This window comes from Psammomys obesus, unplaced genomic scaffold (genome assembly GCF_907164565.1).
Source record: "Psammomys obesus unplaced genomic scaffold, mPsaObe1.curated_primary_1811, whole genome shotgun sequence".
Classification (NCBI taxonomy): domain Eukaryota; kingdom Metazoa; phylum Chordata; class Mammalia; order Rodentia; family Muridae; genus Psammomys; species Psammomys obesus.
In genome coordinates, this window is record NW_026596046.1 from 37,153,190 (window position 1) to 37,158,964 (window position 5,775).

Below are 5,775 nucleotides of genomic sequence, written 5' to 3' on the forward strand. Positions count from 1 at the left end.
TTCCTTCCTTCCTTCCTTCCTTCCTTCCTTCCTTCCTTCCTTCCTTCTTTGTTTCTTTCTGACTAGCATTTTTCTGATGATGAGGGAAATTGAGCATTTTTTTCCTTCCTTCCTTCTTTCCTTCCTTCCTTCCTTCCTTCCTTCCTTCCTTCCTTCCTTCCTTCCTTCTTTGTTTCTTTCTTTCTTCCTTCCTTCCTTTTTTTTTGGATAGAAAGTAGCAAAGGAAATTTTATTAAAAATTTTTTTTCATATGATTCCCTGTACTCTGCCCAAAGTTTGGCCATGAGTCTCAGCATATGCTTTGATACACTGCTAGGTAGAGTCTTTCAGAGGTCCTCTATGGTAGGGTCCTATCCTGCTTCTCGTTTTCTCCTACTTCCAATGTCCATCCCATTTGTCTTTCTAAATAAGGATTGATCATCTTACCCTGGGTCCTCCTTGTTTATTTTCTTTAGGTGTGCAGATTTTAGTATGTTTATCCTATCTTATAGGTGTACCACAATTTCTGTATCCATTCTTCAGTTGAGGGACATCTGGGTTGTTTCCAGGTTCTGGTTATTATGAATAAATCTGCTACAGGAGTTCCACAAGGACCAAATGTATCTGGGCATAGGGGCTTGTCTGAGACTGATACTCCAATCAGGGACCATGCTTGGATATAACCTAGAACCCCTGCTCAGATGTAGCCCATGGCAGCTCTGTATCCTAATGGATTTCCTAGTAAGGGGAACAGGGACTGTCTCTGGCATGAACTCTGTGGCTAGCTCTTTGACCCCCCCTCCCAACCCCCGTGGGAGGAACAGCCTAGCTAAGCCACAGAGGAGGACATTGCAGCTAGTCCTGATGAGACCTGATAAACTAGGGTCAAATGGAAGGGGAGGAGGACCTCCCCTATCAGTGGACTTAGAGGGGCAGGGAGGAGATGAGGGAGGAAGGGTGGGATTTGGAGAGAATGAGGTAGGGGGCTACAACTGGGATACAAAGTAAATAAGCTGTAATTAATATAAAGAAATAAAATATTCAATTTATATCTTGGCTGTGGTCCCCTCTCTCGTCTCCTCCCAATCCCACCTGCCTCCATTTCTTTACGTGCTTCTCCACCATTTGAGTTTCCTCTGTTGAGAACTCTCTCTTTAGTCTGTGCCCCATTTTTAATTGGGTTATTTTGTTTATTGGTGTTCGATTGTTTTTTTTTTTTTTTTTTTTTTACAATTTATTCATTATGTATTCTGATTGAAGCTTCCTCCCTCAACTCTTTCCAGCCCCACCTTCCCTCACTCTTCCCTCCTATCCTCTTCCTCTAGTCCACTGAAAGGGGGGGTTCTCCTCTGCCATCCCATAGCTTATCAAGTGTTATCAGGACTGCTTGGATCCTCTTCCTCTGTGGTCTGGCAAGGCCCCATCCCCAGGATCAAGTGATCAAGGAACAGGCAACTGAGTTCATGTCAGGGGCAGCCTATGCGCCCCTTACTTGGGAACCCAGAGAGTCTTCAAAGACGGAAAATTGAAGCCAAATGGTAAAATATCTGAAGTGTGAAACCAAACAAACTCTATTTCTGTATGGTGCAATCAGTTTGAATGGTGCTGCAGAGTTGGGTCAAAGGTCATATACATGAACAAATCCTGTTTACCTGGCTAAACAGGATGACATCCCAAAAGGAAAATAAATGTTATTTTGATCAAAAAGAAGTTTAAACACAGACACAGGAGTCTGAGAAATGTCCTGTTACTTTTCTGAAGGTGAAGTGCCTTACGATGACAGGGTGCATTAGGCACGTTGTATTGGCTTGACATCACTCTCTAAATGTTAAGGGCTGGGGTTTGTGTGTGGTTTGTCTAGGAAGGTGTGGTTAGGAAAGTGCAGTTTAATTTTTATATGGAACAGGTGGTGAGTAACATTCAGTGTATGAATAATGAACAATGAGCACATAATTTTGTAGAATTAGTTTTGAATAATGGATTTCTACCAAATCACAGGACAATGAGTGCAAAACTATATTTAAGTTACTATTGAGAATTTTTATAATTAGTTTTGAATATTTTATTTTTCCTCAATTGTCACAGATTGAGAATTATTAACATTCTTAAAATCTAATAGTTTATACCATCTTCTGTCATTAGCTAAATTTTAATATTAGATGAGATTCCTAAAACAATAATTGTCAGAATAAGCAATTCTTTAATATAACAAGCATGAGAATTTTATGAAGAATCTAAATTATATATAAAGGATTTTATTGTTTCTTAGCCTAGTAACATAAATTTTTAATCTTGATTAGTTTTTAAGTGTTACATTAAAGAATATGGTTCTGCCCCTGATGGCCAGTAGGAAAGGCATGTGTAGTATAATTTTTATGAAATTATTTTGTTACTCCTATGATCAGTGATTTTGTAATCCTTGTTGTTTTTGGCCTTTAGTAAACTTCTCTCTTCAATTTAGACAATTTAATTCCTAGAATCATTGTCATCACTGTCTTAAAAGACATGACATCTATTAAATGTCTTCAGGAATATGCTTTGCTGGGTGATAAGTGGCATTGGGTATTTCCTTGGCAAAATAGTTTTCCCTTTTGAACACATTTTAAAACTTTTAAAGTAATAGGAAAGCCTTGAGAAGTTGACTGATGTCATATACCTGTCATCACCTCCCATTTCCTGAGCCTTTGAAATTTTAAGAGAGGCTGAAAAGTGCCATATCATTGAACTTCTCTTGAGGAGTCCTCAGATGCTGTTTCCTTTGTCTGAAGGTTTGGTTGTTTGGCTTTTCTTTGTTTCACCTTATTTATGTTCCTCTTAATTTGAGACACTTGACATTTAAATGTTTCTTCCACCCCTCAGGATATGGATACAAATGGTCCCATGTCATCATCATACACCACAGTGACTCTGCTTCATGAAGTGCTTCTAGAAATGGTGATACTATAAAAACTAAATTAAGCCCGTTTCTGGAAGGCAGAGGACTCTCCTGATGGGTGGCTTTGACTAGAAGACATCTAATGACTTTGACTAAGTGTTTAGAACTACACAACAGTTTAAGATCCTGTTTCTAGGGTATATACTCACTCATAAGTGGATATTAGACATATAACATAGGATAAACATACTAAAATCTGTACACCTAAGGAAGCTAATCAAGAAGGAGGACTCTGGCTAAGATGCTCAATCTCTATCCAGAAAGGCAAAGAGGATGGACATCAGGGGAGGGGGAAAACGGAACAGGACAGGAGCCTACCACAGAGGGCCTCTGAAAGGCTCTACCCTGCAGGGTATCGAGGCAGATGCTGAGACTCATAGCCAAACTTTGGGCAGAGTGGGAGACAGTAAGACCTGGAGGGGACAGGAGCTTCACAAGGAGAGCAACAGATCCAAAAAATCTGGGCACAGGGGTCTTTTCTTAGATTGATTATCCAGCCAAGGACCACTCATGGAGATGGCCTGGAACCCCTGCACAGATGTAGCCCAAGACATTTCAGTGTCCAAGTGGGTTCCATAGTAATGGGGACAGAAAACAGTTCCTGTCAAAGACAAAGACTGATCTACTCTTTGATCACCATCCCCTGATGGGGGAGCAGCCTTACCAGGCCACAGAAGAAGACAATACAGCCACTCCTGATGAGACCTGATAGACTAGGATCAGAGGGAAGGGGAGGAGGACCTCCCCTATCAGTGGACTGAGGGAGGGCCGTGGTTGAGGTAGAGGGAGAGAAGGTGCAGCTGGGAGGGGAGGAGGGAGAGAGCTACAGGGAGGATGCAAAGTGAATAAACTGTAGTTAATACACTAAAAATAAAAAGATCCTGTTTTTTTATGAAATTGTCTCTGTTTAACTCTATTGTGACAATTGATTCATTATGTACTACCACTAAAAACTAAGGTTGTTGCTATGTCATTGGGGTCAGAGAGCTTTATATCTGGATTTGGGAGATTCACTGAGGGCACTCTATTGCTAATGAATATCGAATAAAAGTAAAACTTTAGAGAAATGGGAGTTTTGTTAGATGTTTGTTTATTTCCAGTCATAGCAGATCAACAAACTAAAGATATGGGATGCAACACATTTTCTGTGGTTAATAACAATGTATTGAACATGTCAATAATTTATTAAAATAATAGATTTTATAGTACAAATTCATTCCACAAAACTAAGGCAAAGAGCAACAACAACATAAACAAAAACTTACTAGAACACAAGAAAATGTTTAGCATCTGCTTCGTAGGGTCTTTCAGAGGTCCTCCTGTCCTGTTCTCTGTCTTCTCCCACTTCTGATGTCTATCCTGTTTGCCCTTCTAAATTGTCACAATAGAAAGAGATCCAGCAAAAATCGAATAAAGGAGGCTAGTGATGAACATAAGTTATGATCTCAGGGCTAAATGTAGTTGAGGAAACTGTTGATTTTTGTGTGTAACCTTGGTTATTGAGTCTTACCTACTGGCCTTTCGACACTTAGAAGCGTAGGGACAGGATAGAATCACCATTATCTATAAATGGTTATAGAAATTGAGTGTAATTCACTCATGTTGAAATCAATAATCATTATGCATTTTCCTGTCCAGCAGTTGATGAGCCTTTTGTATTGGTCCTTATGTTACCGGTTTTGAATAGAGCTACTATGGATCCGATCCCAGTGCCCGGCTCTAGATCCCCCATCTATGGATGCTCCAGTCGTTGTCACTGCTCAGTATGATATTCTTGCATTTGAACAGCCACTGCAATGTTTCTGACCACGCGTGAATGAATTGGTTTTTCTTGGTCTTCCAGCTAATGAAAGAAATAATACACACCTAAAATGCCATACTTTCGTGTGTGAGTGTTTTATTTTAACCAGATCTTCATTATTGTAACAAGTCACCTGAGCTACAAACAAGGAGGAAGAGAGCCCTGCTTTGCAGGTGGACACAGAGCTCAGGTCCTGCTCACTTGGCTCTGTAGCTTTGAGCTTGCTCATCATGGCAGGAGTGGCTGCTGGAGGCTTGGTCACCTCAGGCCAGCTCAGAGGCAATGAGAAATAATGAGCTGGGATTCCCAATGTCCCCTCAAATGTCACAGACCCCTCACATAACATTCTTCTGTGGCTCCCCTCAGCCTACAATTCCTTTAGTACTGCCAAAGCCTTAAACTGTGTTCTTCATTAGTATACAAATTTTTCTTGTCTTTAATCAGTAGCAAAACTGTACATATATCAAAGAACTTTTATAATAAATATTTTTTATAATTTATTATTAGTAAGAATTTTTGTGTATCTATGAACCCAGGGTCATGTAAATGTTATCTTAATTAATGTTTACATAAGAAAATTAAACTTCAGGTACTGATGATACATTTTGAAAAGTATTATTATGAAAAAGAAAACTAGAAGGCTCCAAGTCTTATTAATAACAGTGAGTATTATTAGCATTTAGGTTTCTTTATTAAATGCGCTTCTGTACATGTACATTCATATTATAGTTAGTATGGAAAATTTGGGAATTAAATATGTTTTCTCTAAAACTTAATAACATATTGATAATTCTTCACATCGTCATACAATTAAACTAGCACCTAGTACCCAATTACAGTTCTTCATTTGGTTTTATTTATTTTCCTCTCTCGTTTCTTCTCTCTTCCCTGTTTTTTTCTTTCTCTTCCCCCTTCTGTTCTTCTCTCCACCTTCCTTCCGTTGACACCTGTTTTCCTTTCCTCTCTCTTGGCTTTATTTTACTGCGATAAAGTTTCTGTATAGTCCAGGCTGGCCTCCTTCCGCTGGTTCCCGTATAGCCCAGGCTGGCCTCCTTCCTCC